At 39.0% G+C, this 14,829-nt stretch overlaps 1 long non-coding RNA gene across 4 annotated transcripts in view; it reads left to right on the forward strand.

Moving 5' to 3' along the window:
* The window catches only part of LOC103161638, a 63,070-nt gene that overhangs the window by 15,684 nt on the left and 32,557 nt on the right, over nt 1-14,829 (forward strand). For 2 of the 4 annotated variants that reach the window (XR_004768476.1, XR_003482358.1), the window contains exons 1-3: nt 6,263-6,309; nt 7,566-7,718; nt 9,422-9,664. This is a non-coding gene — a long non-coding RNA (uncharacterized LOC103161638). Of the gene's footprint in view, nt 1-6,262; nt 6,310-7,565; nt 7,719-9,421; nt 9,665-14,084; nt 14,169-14,829 lie in introns of those variants that run through there. The other 2 variants (XR_004768477.1, XR_003482359.2) reach the window with 2 other exon arrangements.

Genomic DNA, 14,829 nt, shown 5'->3' on the forward strand with positions numbered 1-14,829 from the left:
ACAGTTTGTCCAGCTCTCCCTGTAGTTTTTACTAAGAGTGGTGGGTGAGTGATGGGTAGTAGTCGGGTGGCGGACAGATGAAAAGGGTACATCTTCCTGCTTAACCTCTATTTTGCTTCAGTCCAATTAAATATTCAATTAATCTTGTGCTCTATAGGGCTGGATCTATTCTATTGCCATCCAATTTTTTTAAGAATGTATGTATGATAATGCCTTCTCTCCAGAATGCTGTTATGAATCAATAAAAAGCCATGTTTTGTTCATGTTTATGTATTTTATTTAGTATAGTGAGTAAATGATGGAAGGGTAGGAATCGCCTACTTGTGATGTGTTTGACATTTTAGATAGAGCTACATTCTCTTGAAATTTAAGATTCCTACTTCTAAGGTATTATGTTGAATAACCAGGTAGACACACAGCCTCAAATCTATTACTATTAAAGCAGGAAGCACCCTAAGAACTTGTGTCCTATATAATCTCCATCAATCAAATATAGCAGTGCAGGACAAGAAAGAAGAAAATCTTGCACTTTATGAAAAATCCTTCCTATAATTCTCAAGACCAGATGTTAATAAACATCACATAAACAATAGTGCTTGCATCCCAACAGCTTACTTGCAAGGTACCATGGAAGCTTATAGTTATTATTTTTCAATGTAATAGGTTTCAGTAATGATCCTCTTGGGTTTGCATGCCTATCGCTTTCCTTCAGGAGTTTCTGTGAATCTTGTTAGTTAATTGTAAACTCTGTAGAGGGACTGGCTGGGGCTAAAATTTCTCCACTGCTAGTGTTCTGCAAATAAACATCCCTGTTTGGACTGTAATAATCCTCAAGAATTATTTGGCCTATCCTTTCCTAATAATTCAGATTCCAGTAAACATCAGTGCTGGGTATTTTGTCAGTTTTAAGCCACAGTCTTCCAAAGTGATTGCATTTGTTTTAGTTTATATGCTTTCCACACGATACTAAGGGCATACTGCTGATCTTTGTTCTCAGGCAGTGTTTTAATTATAAGACTTGTATTTGCAAATGTACTCACGACTTACTGTTAACTGCCTTTGTGTGTCTGTGACTGAAATACTGAAGGGACCAACTTAAAGGAGGGACATTTATCTTGCCTCCCAATTTCAGGGGAGTTTAGTTCATGCTTCTGCAGCTTCTACCACTTCCAAACCTGTATCACCTGCCAGAAAGGTGACTCAACACAAAAGCTTGAGGAGCACACAACATTTATGGAGCCAGGAAATATAACTTCTAAACTCATTTCAGAAGAATTCATTATCTCCCAGCTCTACTTATCACAACACTACTGACTTGTAAGAATTATATTCACCATCACACCCAGTCCCGGAACAAGCTGCCTTTGAAAGGACACCAGACAGCCAAGAGTGACAGTCCCTAACATTGCTAAGCATGCAGCCAGGTGGACACATCCTTGTATTTCCTGTCTTATAGAATGAAGGGAAGGAAATCTACATGGCCAGAAATGAGTGGGAAATATCTGTAAAATGATCCCAGTAACTGGTATAATAGAACTGTTCCTTTAAGCTTCTGGTGACTGGTAGTCCCTGCTACACCTACTCAAAGTCAGACAGAGGAAGTCTTTAGTCACACATGGATGGCCTTCATCATTTTGTAGAGTGAATCTACACATGTTTATAGCCGTGGTTTAGAAGCTATCGTCATTTGATAATTTATGTTCACACAGGCATTTATAAATTAATCTAAATATCTCATGCTATATGTTTGTTTTGCTGAAATGTTCTTGGTGAAAAATTAAGCACTTAGTCATAGAAACATCTGGGCAAAACTGTGGATGACTCAGGACAAAGACATTATCATTATTGAAACAGAAAGATCATGGCTTCCTGACAATGAGTCACACGGACCATATTCTTAGGCAAAGGGTCGTGGTCTCACTACGTGTCCACCCTTGCATCCTAGCCTCTCTATGGTATTCCTATACAATTGCAGGCTCCACTGGTAAAATATCATCAATAAAAAACGCATTGCATCTTGTCTTATTTTTTTCTGAGCAATGTTTAATGGCTTCATATAGGAATAATCACAAAACATTATTCTTCTCTGAGACCAGTAAAGTCATGAACTGTAAGAATTGTGAATAATGAATATGTCAGTCACTGTTTGGATGGCTGCTTATGCTAGACTCAAGACAAAAGACAAAAAACAAACAAACAAACAAAAAAACCTGGAAGGCAATTATCCATTTTTCTTTAAACTGAAATGAAATCCTTATTATTAACCTTATTAATCTCAATAAAAATTAATAAGAATGTTGTTATTGTTAAATCAAAGTCGTTTTCCCCTGTAGTGGCTAATGTTTCAATAAGAATATGAAATAGTAAGTACACTCCTTTGGGATTGAGTAAGATTGAAGATTGCATAAATCTGTCTTTCAGAAACTCATTGCTTAAATATGGTTTCAATACTGTGTTACTTCTGTGCCACAGGCTTTCAATCACAGTTTTAAATCAAGTCATTTCCAGTCAGGGGCTAGAATGCAAAAATGGCAGAGAGCACACACTTTTTAATGGTTTCTTCTTCTCTTTCTTTCTGAAGCTTATTATCATTTAGTGTAGGCCTTGCCTCTGATAATGCTTGGAGTTTACATTAGTGTCTTCAGTGGCTGATCTATGCTATGGATTTAGGTTGATACTCTGGCATTTTGAAAATGTTGAATTTCTTTCTAGAAGGAAGTGGTGAAGGAAGGGAGGGAGAGAAAGAGGGAGGAAGAGGAGGGAGACGTAGAGAGAAGAGGGAGAGGGAGAGGGAGAGGGAGAGGAGAGGGAGAGGGAGAGAGGAGAGGGAGAGGGAGAGGGAGAGGGAGAGGGAGAGGGAGAGGGAAAGGGAAAGGGAGGAGTATCTGTCCTAGAGCAGCCATCTGGAAATCACTTAATCACAATAATAAAATTATATTGGGCAATTTTTCAAATGGCATTCTGAGTTGAGTATTTGGGCTAGAAGAATGGCTTCACCTTGCTTCAGGATCAAAACCACAAAGCACTTCTGAGCCGTGACAGAATCAATCTATGAACCAAGAATTGGGCAGGGGGAGTTGGAGTAGTTTTCTGTATGTTGTTTGGTGCTGGGAAGGATAGCTGTTGCATGTTTGTAAAATTTAGTTTTGTCCAGATTGAAATACAAAATAAATTAAGCCAATTTACTATGATCTCTGAATTCTAATGACAAAGTGTACCACCCATTCTTTAAAAAGTGAGAAACATAGTCCAGAAAGGCAGGTCCCTTGGCAAGTTGGGATGTCTAAACAAAGACTGGGTCCATGGCTCCAATGGAAACTTGGCATGCATGATGATGCCAGGATCTTAGGTTAGATTAGGACAGTGGCAGCCTTCTGAGCTCAGGTTCAAGTATTTGGTCTTGGTGTTAAAATATTTCATCTTAAGATGGAAGAATTTTAATTTGAGGTGGAAAAGGGATACACATATTGATAGAGCTGTAATAATTACAAATGGTCTAGTTGAAAGATACAGCTAGTTTATTAGATGGTTGATATTTATTAAGCATTAATTTGAAATAGGGCATTTTCATTTTCTGTTTTTCATTGTTCACTTCTTTATAACCAATGTCATTGTGCCATGCGTCCCTTTCTCTTAGTGATGTCTGGGTGGATCAGTACCACACCCTCGGCCAGTCACCCTGGGCAAACTGGGTCTATTTATAGTGTCAATTTTGTACTTATATTCCGATATGTCTTCTCTCTCCCTGTCATTCTTGTCTGCCATACTGCTTAAAAGTCCTCTGTAAGGACAGGGTGTCCTGTCCTTTCCCCACCATCTCTCTTAAGCTAATGCCTACTCTCTGGGTATGCTTAGAACACCAAGAAGAAAATAAAGGAGGAGGGGTCAGACATCCTTTCTTCAGTTGGTGATGATGTCATCTTCTTTGACAACACTGTTGCTCTAGTGAATTCCTGTGACTGAGACAGCTCTAAGGGGAGTGGGACCCTGCTTTCATGGACTACCTGTGGGTCTGTTCTATCCAGGGTTTCTCTGATGTCTGGTTACTCCAGTGTTTTCTCCCATCTCCCATCTCTCACCTGTACATTTTTTTCCTGATAGACTTGTTTATGTACACTGCTGACTATTTGCAGGAAGTAAAAAAAAGAACTGGAAAAAAATCCATTTGTAGCTACATCCTAGAAATAATCATAACCGTTGTCATATTTGCTTGAGCACAGATGTGTATGGACCCCAGGGGTCCCGTGAGCATCATGCAGGTCCTCTAGTGCAGTGATTCTCAACCTGTAGGTCATGACCATCAGAAAACACATATTTCTGAAAGTCTTAGGAACCCCCAACTGTAAATTTACTTTCATTGCTACTTCAAACCTGTAGTTTTTCTAGTGAGCAGGTGTCTTGCTTCCTAAGACTATTGGAAATATGTTTTCAGATGGCTGTGACCCACAGGTTGAAAACTGCTGCTTTAGTGTGAATCACTTAACTAGTATTTATTAAAAAGAAATGCATAGCATCTGCTGGACCCTGAACTGTGTGTGCTAAACTGTGTAAGTGTCTGTGGGAGAGACACTAACCCACCTCAGAACAGAGGGTCTGGCAGGAGCAGTCATGTGTCTACCGCAAGGTCAAGATGAAGATATCTAGGTACACGGAACCCTGCAGAATAAAGAAGCCCCACAGCAAAGAGGTGAAGAGAGAGAAACAGACTGTAGCTGCAGTAGCTGACCTTCTGATCGATATTGGTGATCCTGAATTAAACTTGGAGTGGAAGCTAGAGACTTTGATGAGATATCAAGACCTGAGAATAGTTCTGGTATTGTTAGTAAGCATTCCTGTCCTAAGATACTTATTAAAAAGTCAGTGTGGAATTCCCTGAACTCCACTATTAAAGATAAAAGAAAAGGTATAGAAATGAATGATAATGACAACATGCATGTTTTCCACTGTGAGACTCTGCACATGCTCTCTGGAAGTGATAAGTGTGTGATATTCTGGGCGATGCAAAGATGTGTGAAATGTCCATCTCAGATGCTGCAGGACGTGTAACAGGAACTTACCTTTGCCAACATGAGCTGCCCAGAATCTGTTTCCTGATACACTATTAATAATTATTTCTCACTTTGGGAAAGAAATCTCTTACTGTAATTCAGTCAGAATTTGAGGTTCTATCAAAGCAGTGCTTTTTGCTTAGGACCACATGTGCATTTTAATTTGAATGTTTAAGTGGTTTTAGGGCTCATAAGGACAAAGTTGACTTTATTATAGACCAGCCTTCCTTACTTCTTTGTGTTAAAAAGCATTCAGGATTAGCAAATAGCTATTTACATCAGCTTTTATTTCTACATTAGGAGAAACTTCTCAAAGAGGTCAATTAAATATTTTATCTGAAACATTCAAACTAATGGAAGAGTTACTTCTAAACCATCAAAATTCCTTTTGCCTTTATGAATTAGCAGAATAATTTAATTTTGGTATAAAATGGTGTCACTAAAAACAGCTTTTTCTTTTGAGATTAATTTTATCTCAGGGTTTGTTTTTCCTGGCTTCCATTTTATTCAGTCATAGGAAAGTCTTTCTTGTTACACAGATCCCCAGTTGTCTATCAGGGTGCTGTGTGGAGAAATCCCAATGAATTTAGGTCCTCATGAGCCACGCCTCCCCAGCTTTAGGAGTGCAGGAAGCCAAGCAAAGTTGTAGATTGTGGGGGATCTGCCATCATTGCCCTTGTGACCCAAATGCTGATTTCTTGCACATAAACAAGTCCCTTTGGCTATACAGCAAAACACAGTGATAAAGACGATTTGCCGTAGTTGGTATGGTTGGGTGCAGAGGTAAGGGAGGCAGAGAAAAGCCTAGTTTAAGTAAATCAACATTTCCCACATGCCTCAAACAGGAGTGTAAAGCTGCCTCCTGGGAGGAAGAGAGCAAACCACACTCTTGCTGAACATAGCAGTCTTGAGCAAGCTGTTCTCCTTTTTGTATTCTCCCTCGTAGTGGTTGAGGCCTGCTGTATGACATGATTTGAAGTGTCACTTCTTAGAATCTGGAAATGCACACATGTGGAATGCATGGAAGGCTCAAAGAATTTGCTTATCTTTTGGTGTTTGTTCAACAGGAGAGAGAACAGTGTTAAACCCAGTTGCAGAGAGGGAGGAGTGATGAGCAAAGAGATCAAGGCTGGGCTGGTGAAACCCACAGAAACAGCTGACCTGAACAAGGGGGAGTGCATGGACCCCAGACTGATGTCTAGGAGGCCAGCATGCGACTGATCCAGACCCCTGAACGTGGATGTCAGTGAGGAGGCCTCTGGTAGTAGATCAGTATTTATCCCTGGAGTAAGAAAGGACTTTGGGAGCCCATCCCACATGGAGGGATGCTCTCTCAGCCTGGACACATGGGGGAGGGCCAAGACCCTGCCCAGGATGACATGACAGACTTTGGGGATCCCCCATGGAGGGCCTTACCCTCTATAGGGAGCAGAAGGGGAATGGGGTGGGGAGTTGGTGCGGGGTGTGGGAGGATGGGAGGGAGAGGAAGCAGGGATTGACATGTGAAGCAGAATTGTTTCTAATTTGAACTAATAAAAGGTAAATGAAAAAAATCATTTCATATATTAGTTACTGAAACCTGAGAACATTCTTTTAGGGAGACAGGTGGTACACAGCATTCACAGTGATTTGCTTTGGATAGAGTAGAGTTGGCCTGAGGTACTGATTTCTTGGAAAGATAGGAATTCCTGCCAGGTTTCTCTATTTCACTGTAAGAATATTATTTCCTTTCTGAATGCCATGGCAGAAAATGAATGGGAAGCATTATCTAAAGTTTCCTTGTCTTCCTGTTGATTTCAGATTTTCTCTAGAATTTGTTTGTAGATGCCAATGAGTTTTCTTGTTCAAAGAGACAATCTACCCACTCATAATAAAGAAATACATTTCTGAAATATAAAGGATACAGAAAAATCTGATCAATCATACCTGTTCCCCGAAGCTGTGAGGAGTAGCTTGCATTCTTATATGGCTATGGAGCCAACGCTGATCTATGTGGTTGGTGTATTTATTGCTACACAAGTCACACCACTTAGTAAAGAGTGGGTTTGCACCAAACCCGATGCTCAGCAGTACTGGCACCACCTTGCTTAAAAATCTCTGTTCCTGGGTTTCCTAACCTGTGCATGTATGAATGTGTGTGTATGTACATACATGTCGACATATAAACATGACATCTAAGCTGGTTATAGATTTTATCTCATTAACTTGGTCATTCGTTGAAAAAAGTAAATATCCTTGTGTGGGGTGGTGAGAATTATTATCTCTGGGGAATTCCAAAAGGCTGCAGTAATATAAAAATATTAGCTATCATGGTTATTCTGAGAGAGCCCCAAGGCAGGTAGAGGGTAGGACCTGAAGTAACTCCCTACATCTCCGATGCCTATGATTCAAGCTCAGGATTGCTGCTCGGAGCAGAAAACTGCTGTGTGCACTCTCACCAACACACATTTCTGAGAATACTTTCCTGGTCCCAGCTATCCACAGCCTTTTATTAAATTCCTTTTCTGTTTGGATTAGCCCAAGACCATCTGTTGTTTGTAAACAGAAACTCCAAGTAGTAATCCCCATTTGGATGCTTCAGTAAAAGAGACTAAGAAGTGTTGTCCATCTTATTCAAGGCCATTATAAAAGCCACGGATTGTTCCGAAAGTCTTCAACTTTTGGAGAAAGGTTTGCTTATTTTATGTCTTCATGATTCAGTGGATGTATGTGCACTGCACTCGTGTGTGTGTGTGTGTGTGTGTGTGTGTGTGTGTGTGTGTGTGTGTGTGTGTGTGTGTGTGTGTGTAGTTGCCCTTGAAGACCAGAAGAGTGCATCAGAGTCCCCTGTATGATGTGGATTCTGGGAATCAAACTGAGATCCTCTGGGAGAGCAGCCCATGTTCTTAACCACTTATATCATCTCTCCTGCCACAACACATGATATTCTTACCCAACACCCAGGTACTCTATTTATGATAGTAGGTTCTTGGAAATAATTCCTTTAAAAATACTATGTTTAATTAGGCTACCTCTGACAATACCAATAATATACTAAATACATGGATACATGGGATTATTATTTTTTATTTAAAAAGAATATTGATGTTTTGTTTTCTTTTGAGTATCATAAAGCAGGACTATAGATTATTGAGATATTAGTCAGACTTTAGTTTGAAGCCTCCTTCTTGGCAAATGCTCTGTTTCAGATTATCACCATCTTAATGCCTTGGCTCCTTGTTTACCTGGAGGACTTCCTATTGTATGAGACTCAGTGCAGAAGGATTATGAGATACGTTATCTGGACAATGACAATGAAGTGATGAAGTATATCTCTTATCATTTCATTGATAAAAGATAAACTATGATATAGATAATTTACTAAGATATAATCAGCACTAGAGAACAGTATTTACACGATGAAGTTTGAATGGAGGCAAGCCACAGAAAACCTTTCAGAAAGCCTCGAAGGCTAAAATTTGAGTTGCCCAGGATCATGGCTCTGGGGCACTTCTTAAGTTTCACTTGAAGATGTGCAAGAATGAACTAGATTCGACTGGGGCCTCCAAATGGAAGAGCAGGACTCTTCTCTGTGTGTCTGAAACAATCCCATTAGTCTTACTGGATCAATCGATCAGTTTTGACAGGGAGCAACTTGGTTGCCTTGGAAATGGAATGTAAAGGCAATCTTATATGGCAGGCATGGATTCTGAAGGAAGTTTTGAATTATACTTCGTTATTATTTTTTCTCTGCCTTTGCACTGATTGCTCTGAGTCTCTAATCTTTCCCAAGTCTTCCTGGACATACCCTCTCTCCTTCGCTGCCATAATGTACTGTGCTGCTTTCAATCCACTGACAGAATTTTTTTGTCTTGTACCCATATTTTATGAATCTGTTAAAAAAACTACTATCTTTGGCTTAACCATACTCTTTTTCTGATCATGTGTTTGCGTGTGTGTGTGTGTGTGTGTGTGTGTGTGTGTGTGTGTGTTTGGTTGGGGAATGTTGGAAGGATGTAGATAAATACTTAACTTTAAATCTTCATTCTTGATGAGACCTGCTCAAGCTTGATCAGACGTCACCCAAAAATTAACAATGACTTTTTGACATCTCTTTGGAAAGATCCTATAAACTCTCATCATCAGAGGGCAAAAAAGATATTAAGTTTCTAAATTTATAATGTCTTGAAATATGCATGAAGCTACTTAGATCTTTAATATTATTCACCAAGGACATAGAGCGACATCCCAATCTGATATAACAGAGGCATCAGTTTCTCTGTCAGATGAACTCCTGAACATTTCCTAGAAGACAAGTATGATCTATGTGTAGACTTGAAAGTGAATTCTGACATTTCTCATGATGCAAAGCCAAAATTTTGTCTCCATTACAGATTTTGTCTATGATGAAGGAATTAAATAATTGAGAAAAATCTGAAAGAAATTCTCTATGTGAAAACTTTCAGACCCACCTTGACTCATTTCCTGTCTGTCTGTCTGACTTGGAAGTTCCAACATGCTCATGGGAGTCAGATGGGAGTCCACGAACTGAGAATAAAATTGAGGATGAAAGAGACAGGATTTAGCAATAAAAGACCCAAATAAACACAAGACCAAAGATCTCTGACAAATAAAAGGTAAGAAAGCACTGTGGTACACACTCAAACAGTTATTCAGAAATACAGAATTACTGGGTGTTGAACAAGTAGATGAGTGATTGAGAGCATTTTGTTCATGCTGAGTACTTAAGTTTACAGTACCCACTTGTAACTTAACTCCTGGTGTATGGGAGACAACAACCTCTTCTGGTCTCCTTGTGCATCTGCACTCACAAATAAAAGTGCATACCCCCACCCCAGACATAATTAAAAACAAAAGCTAAGAAAAGGAAAAATATAAAATTATTGAATTATCTGGTTACATATTTCATGATTTCACAATCAAAGAATATTTGAGTTAAGGACTCAAAATCATACCCCAAGAGTAATTTTTTCATTAAGTTACTTAATCATCTATTGATTCCACAAATACCTGTTGAGCATGCTTGATTTACTATGAGAAATCTGAGGATCTGTTGGGGGAAAATACAGAATTTGGTTTTTCTTTTGTTTTGTTTTTTTTTTTTTACTGATGATGAGATTAAGATCTATGTATTTCTCAACAATTAAATAGACAGTATTCTACTCTAAAATACATAGCTGGAGGCACAGCATATCCGGTAGGCCTGCAGATCTGTAGGACAGATATATTTTTGTATGCCAAGTGTAGTTGAGCAATTCAATATTAGATCAATTAGAATATAAATATTGATATTAATGGGGATAAATACATTAATCAGGCTGTGGCAAATCTTAACTAGCATTTGAAAGCCACCTCTGTATCATATTATTCTTACTAGTACTTATGTATAGATTATGTGGGCTTCCAGAGTTTATAAAGAGAGATTATTATCAGTTTCCTGAAGGAGATAATGATACTAAAGGGTTTGTTGAGTACATATACTTTGGGTTATTTCTAGCTGGAAAAGTAGATATAAATACTGTCTCAGTCTTGTTAGACTTCAGAAGGGATGTGTTCAATTTTTGATCAACACTCGCTATTCTCTTCCCTGATCGTTACCTGAATGCTTGCAATTAGATCTGACAAGGTAAACGGAGGGGCTAAAGGAGGGTCTCAAATATTGTCTACTTTAGGGACAAAGCTGAGAAAAAGTTTGATAGGAAGAAGAGGCCCCAGTGTGCATTTAACAAGCTAGAGGAATACAAAAGGGACAGAGAGGGACTGCTTGGTGATAAAAATATTGCTTTGATTGAATCTGGGCAAGGAGCCAAAGGTACTAGAGATTCTAAAACATACTGAGCTGTTTCTCTATCAAACACCCCATAAATGTATGGTAAGTTGTGCATTTGTTTCTAGTAAATGGTGAGGCTGCCTCCTAATAGAATTCTAACCAAGGCTCTGGAGTTAAGTCCTCACAATGTTCCCATGTTACTAATCAAATAAGAAATTCACCAAAGATCAACTGTATTTAAATTTTTTCTCATCAGAAATTCTGAAGGAAAGTGTCAGGCGTTGATGGGGTGGAGACATAGTTCAGTGGTTAAGAACACACACTTCAGTCCCCAGCACCCATATCAGGCAGTCACACCTTTCTGTGACTCCATCTTTGGGGGAATCTGATGCCCTCCTCCGGTCCCCATGGATGCCAACACAAAGGTGCATATGTTCATATACATTAATCAAATAAATCTTCAAAAACTATTCTACAGAAACAACTGTAAAATATTCTAGTGTATAACTGGGCTTGTACTTGGCTGAGCTTGGCAAACAATTTGGAGATAATAAAGTTAATAACCCTCTGTATTCTTGGGCCATTGTATTCAATACTTGGTCAGTGTTTGAGGTTACTTCCTTAAATTCTTTTCTTTCTTTCTCTTTTTCTTTCTTTCTTTCTTTCTTTCTTTCTTTCTTTCTTTCTTTCTTTCTTTCTTTTTCTTTCTTCCTTCCTTTCTTTCTTTTTTTTGATCATACTGTAAAACTCTGGATAAGACTCATGATTGTTTTCTTCAGGACAGATGTCTTATAGAGAACAATACAATTTTACCAGATGAAGTTGTCATAGGTTGAGGTACACTGAGAAAACTAATTTGTATGACTTATATCATGCCTGTATATAATCCTGGTTGTGTCCCTATGACAGAGAATTTGTGTGATTTAAACAAGCTCACACATAAGATATCAGGGATAAGGTCATGCAAATAAGATAAAGCTTAGTACAGAGTCACATGAATAGTCTGTGGCCTGGCGGTATCATTGCTTAGGTGACAACAAAACCTCATGAGAGTCTGTCTTAACTAGGGTTCTGCTGCTTCGAGGAAGCACCATGAGCAAAGCAACCTGGGGAATAAAGAGTTTATTTCAGCTTACACTTCTAGGTAATAGTCCATCATCGAGAGAAGTCAGGGCAGGAACTCAAACAGGACAGGAACCTGGAGGCAGGAGCTGATGCAGAGGCCATGGAGGGGTGTTGCTGACTAGCTTGTCCCCATGGCTTGCTCAGCATGCTCTCTTATAGAACCCAGGACCACCAGTCCATGTCTGGGCCCTTCCCATTCAATCACTAATTAAGAAAATGCCCTACAGGCTTGCCCACAGCCTGATCTTTTTTTAAAATGTAAATATTTAATTACTACTCATATTTACATATCCATCCCCACCATTTCCTCACCTTCCCATCCTCCCATGATCACCACCAACCCCCTCCAACCCATCCTCCAACTCTTCCCCAGGGATAGTGAGGCCCTCCATGGGGGATCTTTAGTCCATCATATCATTTGGGGGAGGGCCTAGGCCCTCTTTGCCCACAGCCTGATCTTATGGAGGCATTTTTTTTTATTAAGGTTCTCTCTCAGATAACTTTAGCTTGTGTCAAATTGACAAAACTCTCAAGCACACTGGCTGACAGTCCAGGCAGCCTGACACTTGTCATGGAGAAGGTGAGAATTGTATTACACACAGCTACAAAGTACCAGGACCTCCAAGGAGCAGAGAGACAGCCAGGCACACGTGTATACAATGTGCCCAGATCAGTTTTACCCCCCTCCCCAGCTCTCTCTGCCTTCCCTCCATCCCTGTTCACCCACTTCTTCTTCCCCCAAAATTCCCTCCCTCCCTCCAACTTTTCGTTTTCCTTTTATTTCAGGTGAACACTCATTCGTCATCGCTCTGTGTCTTATCCAAAAGACTATTACAAAGTCTTTTACACACCATTTCCTCCCCCTCCTCTGGTTCTCACAGCCCTTCTACCCCATCTTTTGCAGTGTTGTCTGGGCTACCTCAGTCTTAAAATTGGTTTTTATCTACAGAAATATTTGTTTTCCCATGGCACAGATGGTAATGCTCAAGAAAGTATTGAAAATAAAAGTTTGTGTCAGCCGATGTTTGTAGTGCGTTGTTTTACCATTTTGGCTCTTCTGTCTTTTTGAGGGACCCCTCAGGCCAGCTTCTAGAAAATCACACACAGAGGCTAATTCTTTGTTATGAATGCAGCAAGAAAAAAGTCCTAGGAGAGGAGATTTTTTTGGGGGGGTGTGGGGAGAGTGGAAGGGGAATGATTAAGAACAAAAAATGATGTAAATGCTGTATAAAAAGTCACAGAGAAACCTTGTACTAGGTATCCTAACTTTAAAACTATGGCTCTAAATACCAAATACATTTGAACGTCAACACATGACTTTTCTTGGGTACAATCTAGCCAATAGCTGTAGACTAGAAAAAGTATAATATGATAAGCAGTCTGAAGAGTTAGGAGTTATTATATACAAAGAACTTTATTAGATATGAGAGTTTGGGAATTCATATATAAGTTTTGATTATCTTCCTTCTAACAGCTCAAAGCTGAACACAATTTCTCAGCACTCAGTATAATACAATAATACAAATACTCAGGTAGCAGTGTAATAATGAACAAAATACATGGTAAATTACAGAGTAGAAATAGAGATTCAATAGGAAAGGGAAGACCTCACTAAACAATAGGTAAAATAACATCTGGAATGAACTGAACCAGATAAATTATCACTTGTTTCAGCTTCACCATGAGAGCATTGTGAAAACCATTTATAAAGTAGGAAAAAAATAATGGCAATGAGAAATAATCAGAACCAAAAGATGAGTAAAGAAAGATATCTGAGATGAATTGCACAAGAGGGCATCTAAAAGTGAAATAGCAGAATAGTAGCCTACCCTGGATTGGTCAGAAAAGAAGAGAATGAAATAGTGCTTTCATTTCATTTCATTCTTCTCAAAGAATGAAGTTCTTTGAGAATTAATTCAGAAGCAAATGACAGAAACAAGGGGATGGATGAACAAATTTTTATTGTCGAATATAAAAAACAGAGAACAATCTTCAAAGCCATAACCAATTAAACCTCTTTGCATGTGCTAATTGAAAGGTGCAAGGGCAATGGGTACAGACCCTCACTGTGACATACTTAGAGTCCAAAAAAGAAAACAATATGAAAATCAAATGAGTAACTCCTTCCAATTTGCCTGCAGGGAAGAAGGCCATGACTCAAGCATCCTATGTGATGCTAAATGACAAGGATCTGCATCATGTTTGGGAAGTCTTAAGGTGATCCGGTAATGTCACCAGCCAATTTGTCCTTTGATTATAAACTGATGTAAAAGCATCCTTGTTTATCAAACTAGTACCTTAAATGCTACCTCTGTGCTATCATCATTTAAAAGTTACTCAATGACACAAATCAAAAGTGAAGGGAAATCAGAAATAGAGAGTTAGGGTGAAATGACAAAGAAAAAAAATGTGGATGAACTGTGCTAGCATGATTCACCCAAAGGATGGGACTATAAAAATGGGACACAGCCAAAATCACTGATGCAAAAAAATGGAAATGAAAGCATTTAACTACATAATGCTGAAATCTCATGGTAGTATTTGTTATATAAAACCCCAGCTTATATCTGGGAAAGATTTGAGAAAATCACCCCCACCCAAAACTTAAATGTTAGCACTAGTAGAACGAGAATGCACATCTTCCAAAATATTGCAGATTATATAACTACAAGGAAATGTTTGAAAATCCATTTATTGAGGTAAACAAAAGAAACAACATGAATTTAAAGCAAGGAATTGTGGAGTGGACCAAACACAAGCCGAAATTTTGCTGAGAAAAAAAAGTATTTGCTTTTTCCTTTTGAGAAGAAAGTCATAAGGAACGATGACACCTACCCTGAGTCTGGAAAGATGGCTCAGTGGTTAAGAGCGCTTGCGGAGGACCAT

The sequence above is a fragment of the Cricetulus griseus genome, chromosome 2 (genome assembly GCF_003668045.3).
Source record: "Cricetulus griseus strain 17A/GY chromosome 2, alternate assembly CriGri-PICRH-1.0, whole genome shotgun sequence".
NCBI classification, from domain to species: domain Eukaryota; kingdom Metazoa; phylum Chordata; class Mammalia; order Rodentia; family Cricetidae; genus Cricetulus; species Cricetulus griseus.